Below are 12,815 nucleotides of genomic sequence, written 5' to 3'. Positions count from 1 at the left end.
AGTGAATTTAAAGATTCAAAAGTTTTGCAGATAGAAATATGACAACCTTAAACATGAGACTATGCCATTAAGTTTCATTTATTCAAAATCTTATATCTTGTCATCATAAATTATGAATTGATTTACGATGACAAAGAAGAATTTAAGGCTGGCCCGGAAGTACAATCTCTATTATTCCTATGCTATAAAAGCTTAATGTCATAACTGGACACGATACATGCTTACAAGAATGAAACACATCTGTTTGTTATGAATTGCGAATACAAATATTATTATTGCGGTAGCTCAAAATTTAATGAATCACATATGCATAATTATAGCCAGGCTCTGACGAGTTGGCGGCTGGTTTTCGAATCAGACAGGTGAGTGTATTTGCTGGCTAGGAGAAAAATATGAAAAACAGAGAGAAAAATACAATTTCAATATTATTTAAAATTGTTGTATTTTTTTTTCCTTCCCATTTCCCAATACGGAATGTTGTCAGCGAATTTGGGGTTATAAAAAAATTCCCAAATCTGCCAAACTTTGACATAAGCCCGCCTCCTCATTTAAATAAAATAGACTGGCCTGGAAACGCGCAATTCTTACGTCACACTTACCAACTCGTCAGAGCCAGAATAAAGCGAATCTACAAATTGGTCCTCTTCCATTAATAATCTTTAGGTTGAAAATATGCTTAGTTCGCAAAACGTCAAGTGTATCTTCATTATAAGGGAGAAAAACATTTCATAAATAATATAAAAAATAAAAATATTTACTGAAATACAAAAAAGAACCACTCCAAAGAAACAAAAACAAAACACTTTTGTTCTAGAAAAAAAAAATTCTAGCAAAACAAAACACAAATGTAGTTACATTTAAGCAAAGCCTTGCCTCTCACAGTCTTCTAACAGCTAAGAGACCGAAATCAACAAACTATAACCGCCTCGTTCTGAGACCAAAGGCATCCGTTAAATCCAAAGCGATTCGTCCAACGACGGAAATATCCTGAGAAGGGCAGTTTGCTTGCTCAGGCCCAAAAGGGTCACTTGACTTTTTCTTGACCACTGACCGGTGATGTCGACCGGAACGAAATCAAACACACTTATTCACGGCTGAATGAAACAAGTGGACTGCAAGATCGTGACTGGAAGAGGCTCTGGAATCTTTGTTGTGTTATTTCCGGAAAAGCAGATACGGAAGAAAATCACATAAAACTCTTCTGTTTTTACCCTGTAAATCTCGGCTAATATCGAAAAAGAAATGATACTGAAAGTTTCTAGTAAAAAACAGAGAAAACTATATCCATCCCTCTATTCGATAAGGATCTTTTGCTTCGAGATTTCTATTAACTTTAATATACAGACTGGAGTTTATAGACAGTGAATTTCGAGTAAATTTGAGAACTAAATGAAACTGGCGCATTCAAACAGTAACAAATCCAAAAGAAATGTATCATGGCGCGTCAACTTTGTTTGGAGGATTGCTAAATCAATGCAATCTAAGATTTGTTTAAACCAAATGAAACAAAAACATGGCGCAAATCTACACTTGTAATTACAAAATTCAATATCAAATTTGATATACTTAAGTTACTGTAATTTTGAGTTATTGCGTTTACATGTTTCTGAAAACACAGACAGACAGACGGTCAGTTACTCGTTGGATATGGCTCAAACTTATATAGGTGTATACACTATAGATGATGAATCAAACTTATATAGGTGTATACACTATAGATGGTGAATCAAACTTATATAGGTGTATACACTATAGATGGTGAATCAAACTTATATAGGTGTATACACTATAGATGGTGAATCAAACTTATATAGGTGTATACACTATAGATGGTGAATCAAACTTATGTAGGTGTATACACTGTAGATGATGCATCAAACTTATATAGGTGTATACACTATAGATGATGAATCAAACTTATATAGGTGTATACACTATAGATGGTGAATCAAACTTATATAGGTGTATACACTATAGATGGTGAATCAAACTTATATAGGTGTATACACTATAGATGGTGAATCAAACTTATATAGGTGTATACACTATAGATGATGAATCAAACTTATATAGGTGTATACACTATAGATGATGCATCAAACTTATATAGGTGTATACACTATAGATGATGCATCAAACTTATATAGGTGTATACACTATAGATGATGCATCAAACTTATATAGGTGTATACACTATAGATGGTGAATCAAACTTATATAGGTGTATACACTATAGATGATGAATCAAACTTATATAGGTGTATACACTATAGATGATGCATCAAACTTATATAGGTGTATACACTATAGATGATGCATCAAACTTATATAGGTGTATACACTATAGATGGTGAATCAAACTTATGTAGGTGTATACACTGTAGATGATGCATCAAACTTATATAGGTGTATACACTATAGATGATGCATCAAACTTATATAGGTGTATACACTATAGATGGTGAATCAAACTTATATAGGTGTATACACTATAGATGGTGAATCAAACTTATATAGGTGTATACACTATAGATGATGAATCAAACTTATATAGGTGTATACACTATAGATGATGAATCAAACTTATATAGGTGTATACACTATAGATGATGAATCAAACTTATATAGGTGTATACACTATAGATGGTGAATCAAACTTATATAGGTGTATACACTATAGATGGTGAATCAAACTTATATAGGTGTATACACTATAGATGGTGAATCAAACTTATATAGGTGTATACACTATAGATGATGCATCAAACTTATATAGGTGTATACACTATAGATGATGCATCAAACTTATACAGGTGTATACACTATAGATGATGCATCAAACTTATACAGGTGTATACACTATAGATGATGCATCAAACTTATATAGGTGTATACACTATAGATGATGAATCTGTGTACCGAATTCTTCTTACCAAATTCTCTTTATTTTGTAGTTATCGTGTTTACTCATAGTCGAACAAACGGACAGACAGACTTACTTTAATAGATTTTTTTTTTTAAATTTGAAGGACATTTATAAATTTGGTGTACAGACTGTATACCAAAGTTCACCCACTAGCTCAAAGCATTTTTAAGTTATGATTGTCGCAGACAGATAGACGGACAGACATTTTCCAAAAATACGTTTTTCGAATTCAGGTCTAAAACATGGAGATTCGTCAAAATCTCGAGTTCGAATTTTTATACGATTACGATACTTTCTTTATGTTTGGTACATGCGAAAGTAAAGTATATCAACAAATCATTGCTAACAAAAGATCAACGAACAAGCTCACCAATCTCCAGTTATAATTTATAAAAATGATATCAAACGACACACGAAACAAATTATTATAAACAAAAGATCAATAACACCAGAAAGGTCTTCGATTAAAACAGAAAGCAAATCAGACATTCTGTATCGAAAGGCGATAAAGACATTTCAAAAAAGAACAAGCAGCTTCATCCAGATGATTCCTTTCAATTCTCTGAAAGTTAACCCTAACTTCACTAAGAAGCTCTCACTCCAAATTTCAAGTAGAATAACGCGACGAATGATTAGCGTTGAATGCCCAAGAGATTTATCTTAGACTTGTTCTTATTATTTCTAATGAGAATATTCTGAAATGCTAGATAGGTTTCAAGCTTGCTTTTAAAATTCGAAGTAGCAAAGGGAATTGGTCATGACAAGTTCAAGAAAGACGAAGACTTTGAATGGGCAGAGAACGTCTCTCAGAAGGCGAGTATTTGAATTCATGTGTTTGCGAATATTCTCCTTTCTATAGAACAAATTAATGAATTCTAGTGGAATACAGAGAAAGATTGAAATTGCAAACGATAAAGTTGAGACGTCTCAAGTTATGTTAAAATTATTATTAGAGACAAATTCTTCTGAGTTGTACATACGAATTAGTTTGAAAATACTGTTTCAAGGGATTTCAAGATCCCTGGTAATTCTATTTTTTATTCACTTCATAAACAGGGATTAAAGGTGAAACAAAAGATAAGAAACAACCATTTTAAATGTGTTTTTCAAAAGAATTTGTTTACCTAATTTCCGCCATAGAAAATAGAATATTTGAAAATATTAAAACATAATTTAATGAAATTTTATCGCATATAATTTTGAATGTGATAGGATAAAAATATGAAATGATTTGAATTAACAAATATTTCTACATGAAAAATAACGAAACCTTTTAAAAACTTACTGTCAGTTTTTTTTAAAAAAATTATTCTCTTTCAATAAATTCTAAAATGTAAGGGAATTCTTACTTACATGAATATCGAATCATTTCAATAAAACGGGGGGGGGGGAAGAGTAAAAGAGAGGAAAAAGAAATTGGTGAAAAATTAAAATGAGATATACGAAATCTACAAATGAGGTCTACAAATTTCAAGTTATGTGAGAACATTATTACTTTTTAAGTCATTATTTGTCTTTATTAATTTAAGTCATTAACCAGTTTAAACCGGTTTGAAACTCACGAGAGGCTTCTCTATCGGTCTCTATGCCCCCCCTCTCTCTCTATATATATAATGATAATTTTTTTGAACTTTTATTTTCCATTCTTCTAGCTGGCAAACAAAGTTTTGGAGCTCGACTGATTTTGAGAAGAAATAACAGCTATGATGTCATCGTTCTACGTCAATCTTTTAAAAACGCATCTGCTGTCAAAGAGAGCATACATAATAATAATAATGCAATAAATACTGATGAAAGCAGGTAAAAAAAAATATGTGCGATTAAAAGATGATGATGAAAATTGCCATTTATGCTTTATTCATTGCCTAAGCGATTTCGAGTTTCAAAACCCCCTAACCAAAACAACATCGTGTTCTCACATGATAATAAACTCAACTGAATATTTAAGCTCTACAGAAACCAATTTAAAAAAATGGCAAAACATTTAACATATTTTTAAAAAAATCAAGTAAATATTAAAGATATATTCCTTTCACACGTTTCTTCACAATATTTTTTTTATCAAATATTTAATTATTACAACATTATTTTATAGAATTAGCAGAATGAAATCAGCTGGAATAGTCTTCTCAAGACTTTCCAGCATACTCTCTAGTAAACTTGCCGTGCTAGAGAACGCCTTGCATATCACTAGCGTATAACAGTTACGAAACTTTTGGCGCAAATTTAGCATTTACTGAATATATCGTGCCATTCTTGGCGAGTTTTTTGGTGATTAATCCTTGGCAGTCGGTTAACAATATCCGAAGAACGAATTTGTGTTTTAGACACGTTTTACCCATACGATTGATACAAATTTTTGACAGAGAACTCCACTTGTGGTCACAAAATCCCGTACTAAACTTGATATATCAAATATATTTAAGTCATTACATTTTTAAATTATTGCGTTTATATGTTTCGGAAAGTATAGACCGACAGGCAGTCATTTCTTTGTTGGATTTAGCTCTAAATTTGACTGGCGTTTACGCTACGGAGGTTAAATCTATGTACAGAATCTATCTAGCTCTCTTTGTTTTACAGTTATTATGTTAACCTATATTCGAATAGCCGGACAGATGAACTTCCTTTGAGCAGAGTTTACTCAGAATTTGATAGAAATCTGCAATTTTGATGCAAAGATCGTATACCAAATTTCAACCGTTTAGCTCAAAGCGTTTTTGAGTTAGTTTTGTCACAGACATACAGCCATAATGCCAAAAAAATGCGTTTATAAAACTTCAAACGTGGTGATTCGTCAAAATCTCGAGTTTGAATGTTTTGACTATAATTCCTCTATACTACGTATATAATTTTCATGAATAATTACCATGCGAAGTACCATGTTTCATAGTATCATAAAACTGAATATCGGTTAACAAATAAGTTAAGCAACGAACAAATAAGACAACAAACAGCTCACTGAACAATCATGAAAAAGAAGGCAGTGCATTGAATTTTATATATCTGTATCCTAAGCTAGTGGCGTGTAATCAATCAAAGTAAAGCAGTGCTACAATAAGTAATGCATCTTCTTAGACATAAAGTAGCTGTACTAGTGCCCACCCCCTCTCGAAAACTTTGAGATGAAACACGATTCCACATTCTCAGCCGATATGGATAGCAATTGAGGCGGTCTCGCAGTACACTGTTATTTACTTATTATTTCTTTTGATTCAAGTCAATGTATATAAAATGAATAATAAATAATAATTTTTAAAAATTCATTTAAATTTAAGAGTTAGTTAAAATAGCTCAAAAAGTCACATAATTGAAGCTGTAGCTACCAAATTTATTGCGAAACTATTTCTATCTTAGTAAGTGCTCAATAAGAAAGAATCGTCAAAATGATTGGATTTTCAATCAAAAATTAATAGAAACTAGGAGGCTCCGCCCCCTTCTCGCTTATGCTCGCCAACCCCGAGGAACTGTTAATGCAGTTTCTCTCGGATCGCTTAGCGATTCAAGCTCGCTCCGCTCACCCGCCATCTACTAAACCACTTTAGTCTAGCAACAGACAAATTCAGATTCAATTTATTCCAAAATATGATAAAACAATGAAAGAAATAAAAAATGTAAAGCAAAAAGTATACGCTCGCAAAAATCACTTGCATCAAAGTTCTTTGAAAATACACATAACCTTTCATTTAAATAACTATATACATCCACCAAAGAAACAAATTTAAAAAAATTAATATAAGGAGATACCATGTGGTATATCTGACCATAAATCCTGTAACAATATGGCCCTGTTCCAAGAGGATGTTTAATTTGAGCTCCCATGAAAGCAAAAGCTAAAGCAGAATTATATTCTCTTATATGCTTCCGATAGTTTCTTCCTTCGATTGAATCAGTGGTTAGCAAGTTTTTAAATATTTCCGGTGAATTCAACAGATGTTCCAAAACAAATTTTTTTTATCATGACAATATTTCGTGTATTTTCCACTTGAATTTACTTCTTTTTCCCAGTAACGTGCCTGGCAAAAAGGACAGAGTCCTGACATAGTCTCACAACTATGCTCCTGTAGTTCGGAAACTTCGATCCGTGCACTTAAAAGTTTAACCCTATCTCATTGATTACGACTGGATCTTCCTATGAACTATTCTTGCGCATTTTCATTCGATCTGTTTTATCTTTTCCGACGATTTCGTTTTAAAATCGATATGGCACGACTAAAACTCATCGTAAAAAATTGTGCCCGTTTTTGACCGTTACTTTTTATTTACTTTTTTTATTTTATTTATTTATTTATTTATTGTTTAAAATATTTTCAAACCGATTCAAGAATAGCGTTCGTTTGAAATCTTATCAAACCGCGTGTTGATGTTCCCGGGCGAGGTCGAAATGTTGCCAAACGGCGATTAACAAATTATTCCTGATTTTGCGTCCACGTAGGCGTTTTATATTATATATATATATATATATATATATATATATATATACACAGATTTTTAAACTTTTTCTAAATAACTTCTGTGCATATTGATGCACAAAAACAATTTTCAACTATTATAAAATTAAAAAAAATAAATTTTATTTCCTGCACAGTTTTTTTCTCTAATTTCAATAAATTTTGAAAAATATTTTAAGTAAATTTTACAACAATACTTTTCATTGTTTTAGTTGTTATGCTAAAAGCTAACACATGTGCGTTATGACAATGATATACTTTTTGCGCGCATATCAATATTTCTCAAATTAATAGTAAATTTAATAAATTACATCATAAGATATCTGGTAAATGAGAGGATAGAGGCTTCCATTATATCAGTTTTTTCATTCGTCTTTTAAAATTTAGGGAGAATACTCAATTTTTTTTAGTAGCTTTCAAGGTTTATTTGTTAAACCATGATCAAGGATTGTTGTTCTCACCACAGCAAGACAAAATAATAATAATAATAACAATATAAAAAAAGGAGGCACGAAAGCACAGTTTCAAACAAGAATTTCACCGATATTTAGCTAAGAGAGCCTTTCTTTAGGAGTGATATTTTCACGTGATATTGCAACTTAATATTGAGAACGAGAGTTACGGCAGATTAGAAAACCAGGCCCAGAAAAATCAAAAGTTAAAGCAATTTTTAAGCTTGAATTTGTAATTAGAAAATAAATTTATATAAGATATATGTAATGGTATTTTTAAATCTGATTTAAAAATTAATTAATTTCCTAATTTTATCTTTCATTAAATTATATTAACCCTTTATAAGGTATAATTCCGGGGCATTGACACATAAAAATATTTTGGGTTATATCATGATAAACTGATGGTGGAAATACTAAAATATCAAAAGTTCGTTGATTTTTTCATTTAATTTATAAAATAAGGGGTGGTAAATATACCTACCAGAGATCGTTTAAGGGAAATTATAAGTGGTAAGCATACTTATCAGTGAGCGTTAAGGGTAAAAAAATATCACGGAAATGGTAAATAGGTAATTTAAAACAATTTTATATAGTTTGTTAGTTATAAATTATGGAACTGTTTGAAATTCAATAATGTCTTACATCAAAGTTTAAAGCACATTTTGCATTTGTTAGGCTGGCAGGGCGGATTGTTACATTGCATAAAAATAAAACTGTTCCAATCTGATGCAATTTTATTAATAACATCTTAGCCACGTCTTGCGTTAAGAAATAAACTAAAATGTCGTAAATTATAATATTCAAATAATAAATATATTAAAAATAAAGTCAGAATATGAATAAAATCATTAAAGGAAAATTCCGAATTTTGAAAAATTCCAACTTTATCAACAGTTTTTGTTCCTTTTTAAAAATGGATGTTGAATTTAAATGAAATAAATTCCATAACAAATACTTATAATTAAATATTAGAATATCTTAGATATAAGGAACACAACACAGTGGTGGTGCATTTCTGAAAACCCTTACAGGAGTTAAAATTTAATGACAAATATTGGAAATGAATGTCTCTACAAAAATCCTTGCATCGTGAACGAGCAGTGGTAAGCATATTTATCACTTCTGGATATTAATGATATTTAATTATAGTTTTAACGTATTTCTGAGATATGAAGATAGCTCAATCGAATGTTAAGTATCTGATTGTTGTTTCTTATGGTACTTGTCCGCTGTTACGAAGACAGTGATTTTAAGCCGGTGGGGGAGCGTCTGTTTTTTTTTCATAGTAGCGTCATCTAAGGCAAAGAGAATGACTTTTAACACATGTCACAACAATTTTTACGGGGCGGACTTCATTCATGCATTTCATTCACTCACCCACAGATCGTAATTTAGACCTGAATCAGAGAACGATCACCCCTGATCCAGTACCCCAAGTGGCATTACTCTCGACATGGAGGACTTTGTGACCACTTACAGATTTATACGCGCGTCAGCCACCAAGCACGCGGGGAATCTTCGGCCGGCGGGGTTCGAACTCGCAATCTAAGGAACGCGAATCCAACGCTCTACCAACCAGGCTATCCCGGCCAAGCATCTGATTACTCTATTTATCATTTTACAATACTATTTTGAGCATTCATGAAAAATATTTTGTAGGTGGTAAGAATATATACCAGAGAACTATAAAGGGTTAAACACTTCATTCTAAAATGATCTCTTATTTCCTGACCAAATTTCTATTTTTTTTTTTTTTTTTTTTTTGTTTAATTAATTCTACACGTTCTCAAGAAAACAGACTTGCATTTTTAGCACTCAGAGAGAAGAGATAAAAATCCCTAATATTTACAACATTCTTTTAAAGGTACTTAAGATTCCCTTATCTAAATCGACACGTGGCAAAAAAAAAAAAAAAAAAAATCCCTATCAGATTCTGAAAGAGACTTTTATTACCGGGATGAAATGAATCGAAGTTAAAATTCCAAAAGTTCGATCTTTTCAAACACACACTGTTAAAATATGTGTACACACACACAATTGTAAATTAATATTAAAAATAGAAACAGAATATGAAACTTACAAACAATATATAATTTGTTCCCCAGATAAGCAAATTAATTCTTTGTTTCCAACTTTCATATTCTGTTTCCACTTTTAATATTGATTTAGAATTATTTAAACAACATTCTTTTAACTGCAGCATTTTGCGCATTCGGTTTGCATGCGTTTTTAATCATGCGTTTTTTCGGTTTGCATGCATTTTAAGCACATTTCATGTTTCTTCTGTACTCCAACTTCCATTAGATTTTCACTTTATTTGTCAGTTGTTGTTCTGTGACTTATGACACTTTACGCCCTGTGACAGTTATCTGTCAGCCAAGAGTACGACTTATCCCTTTCATGCGTCATATTCGCTTGCACAACCCCTTTTTACAGGGAGGCACATTCACACACCTCACAGATAGAACACAGAAGAAGAATTACCATGCCCAAACCGGGACTCGAACCCGGAACGCCCAGATCACGGGGAAGACGCGCTACCCCTATGTCTATTTGTTAGTTCTATTGTTATATTTAGTTATTTATTTTTTACTTTTTTCTTTTTAGCTAGAACAGTATTTTATTTCTCTCATATATATATATATATAATGATATTTCTTAATCTAATTTAAATCTGAATTTATTTTCTAATTTCTATCTTCATTTAACCAATATTAATTTCATTCAAAAACGTTTTCTTATTTCCTGATCCAAATCCATTTTTCTTTTTATTATTATTTTTAATAGGCGCTCTAGAAAATTGTAAATTCAGCAGGTTCTCATGCTCCAAGTGAAGGGATAAAATCTTTCGTGCTTAGTACATTTTTTTTTTTCAAGATACCTGAATTTCCCTACCCTATATCGATACGTGTCAAAGAAATATCTATCAAAATCTCATTGTATAAAGCATTCAAGGGAAATTTTTTTTGTCTCTTTTGCTCTTCTGCTTCTGTATCGCGATATATACGGTCGTCAGTTTATCATCGCTTCTTTTTTGTATGTAAATCTTGTGTCCCGTGGTGAAATAAATCGAAGTTTTAAAATCTCAAAAGTTTCTCCTATTCGGCCAAGTTAGTGCTAATATATATATTTGTCTTTATATATCTAATGTTATAAATATATAGATTAAATACCTTAAATATAGAACATATATTATAGAACATAATATAGAACATATATTAAAATATCATGTCACGATGTTCCGTAAAAGGACTAAGAATCTCTTTTATTTTTTTTTTATGTTTTTCTATTTATTTACTTTTATACAGTTACTTTTAAGGAAAGTTTTTTTATGTCTTACTTATAGAATATCTTCTATGTTAAAATTTATATGTACACACGCTACAAAAAATTTTTCAAAAAAATCAGAATCTAACTGATACACATGTATCCACCCCCGCATTAAAAAAATTAATATACGATCCCTTGACTATCAAAAAGAAAAAATAAATAAATAAACGTTTATATAACTTGCCTAACACAGATTTGTATTGTTTACAATGCAGCATTTAGACACTTCTGCTCTATCTCAGACGTGGGAAGTGATTTAGACCTCTCGAAGCCTGGAGAAGGGATTACAACTTCTCTGTTTATAGAGTTATTAAAATTTACTCTATATGAAGGAGATAGCAAATATTTAAGGAGAGGATTTGAGAAAATCTACTTTGTCTAGTTTAGTCAAGAGCTTTTTACATATTACAAGCAATCTTGCAGATACGAACAAGAACATAGCACACTCGGAGGATTGGAGGGGAGAGGAGGGCAATAAAAAAGAGAATGTATTGTCTGCTCACAGTACAAGACACATAATTTGGCGGATGACAATGTAGTAAAAAGAGATACAGAAACTTACTGATAAAATTGTTTCTTTATAAATGTTGCAGAAACAGTTTCTTGAATATAATATATCTTCTTTAAAAAATAAGATTAGACTGAAGTATTAAATTAAGAATCCTAACTCTGTACTACACGATATTTATTTTTCAATAAAAGCTCCGTAAATTTACATGAATGAATGAAAGGAAGGCTGGAATGATAACTGAAAGGAATAAATCTGAATTTTAAATGAATTATTGCGCAAATAATTACTTTGTTAAGATTACTGAAAAGCAAAGCAAATTTATATAAATGTAATGCTTTAATTACTAAATTATTAAACCTATTTGAAACTGATTTACATAAAAAAAAAAAAAATTTAAACAGTTGATTATATTAACATGCTAAAAGATATAATTTTTAAATAAAAAATATAAGCTTAAGAATAAAATTGAAAAAAAAAAACATGAAGAGTTGACAGAAATATTCTAATTAAAATGGAATTTTAATTCGCATTAATAGTTTTTTTTTAATTTTTAAAAATCTTCCTTTTAAACACTCATTGCGGCTTAATTTCTTTGTTTTTACCATTTTCTATTTGTCTTAACCCTTTCTATGGCCGTGGGAAGTATGCTTCCCACCAAATTTATCAATCTTTGTATGAATTTATGTAGGTTGGCATAAGTTCTGACACATTTTTTTAGTAAGTCAGAAACTTAGATGCTTCAGTTCTTTATCTCAGACAAAATGATGAGTCTTGATTTGTTACTTAATTATTAATTAAACAAATTAATTAATTAATCAAATTTATTTTATCTAATAAGCTGAATGAAACCCTTTTCTTATTCTAATTCCAAGCCTAAAAATATTTTAACATAATATGAATAGAAAAAATTGGTCCTTTAAAGGGTTAAAATATCACACAATTTTTAATGAAATCTTAGAATTTTTTTTCAAATTTACTACCAGATGGCGCCAATTACATGGGAAAGAAATTGAGTTAAAATATTCAATTGATAATTGAGTTATGAATATAGTAAAAAAAATTGTACAATTACCGAAATTGCAGTTAAATAAGAGCTTATGAAAAGGCAAAAAAAGATTATGACGCAAGTATAAATTAATTAG

General features: G+C 30.7%; 1 protein-coding gene across 1 annotated transcript in view; it reads right to left on the bottom strand.

Moving 5' to 3' along the window:
* LOC129966760 (protein O-linked-mannose beta-1,2-N-acetylglucosaminyltransferase 1-like) overlaps window positions 1–12,815 on the bottom strand; it is a 108,120-nt gene that overhangs the window by 45,911 nt on the left and 49,394 nt on the right. The window lies entirely within an intron of this gene.

The sequence above is a fragment of the Argiope bruennichi genome, chromosome 4 (assembly GCF_947563725.1).
Source record: "Argiope bruennichi chromosome 4, qqArgBrue1.1, whole genome shotgun sequence".
In the NCBI taxonomy this organism is placed as follows: Eukaryota; Metazoa; Arthropoda; class Arachnida; order Araneae; family Araneidae; genus Argiope; species Argiope bruennichi.
The sequence above is the reverse complement of the archived record's forward strand: the minus strand, read 5'-3'. Positions and strand labels throughout refer to the sequence as shown.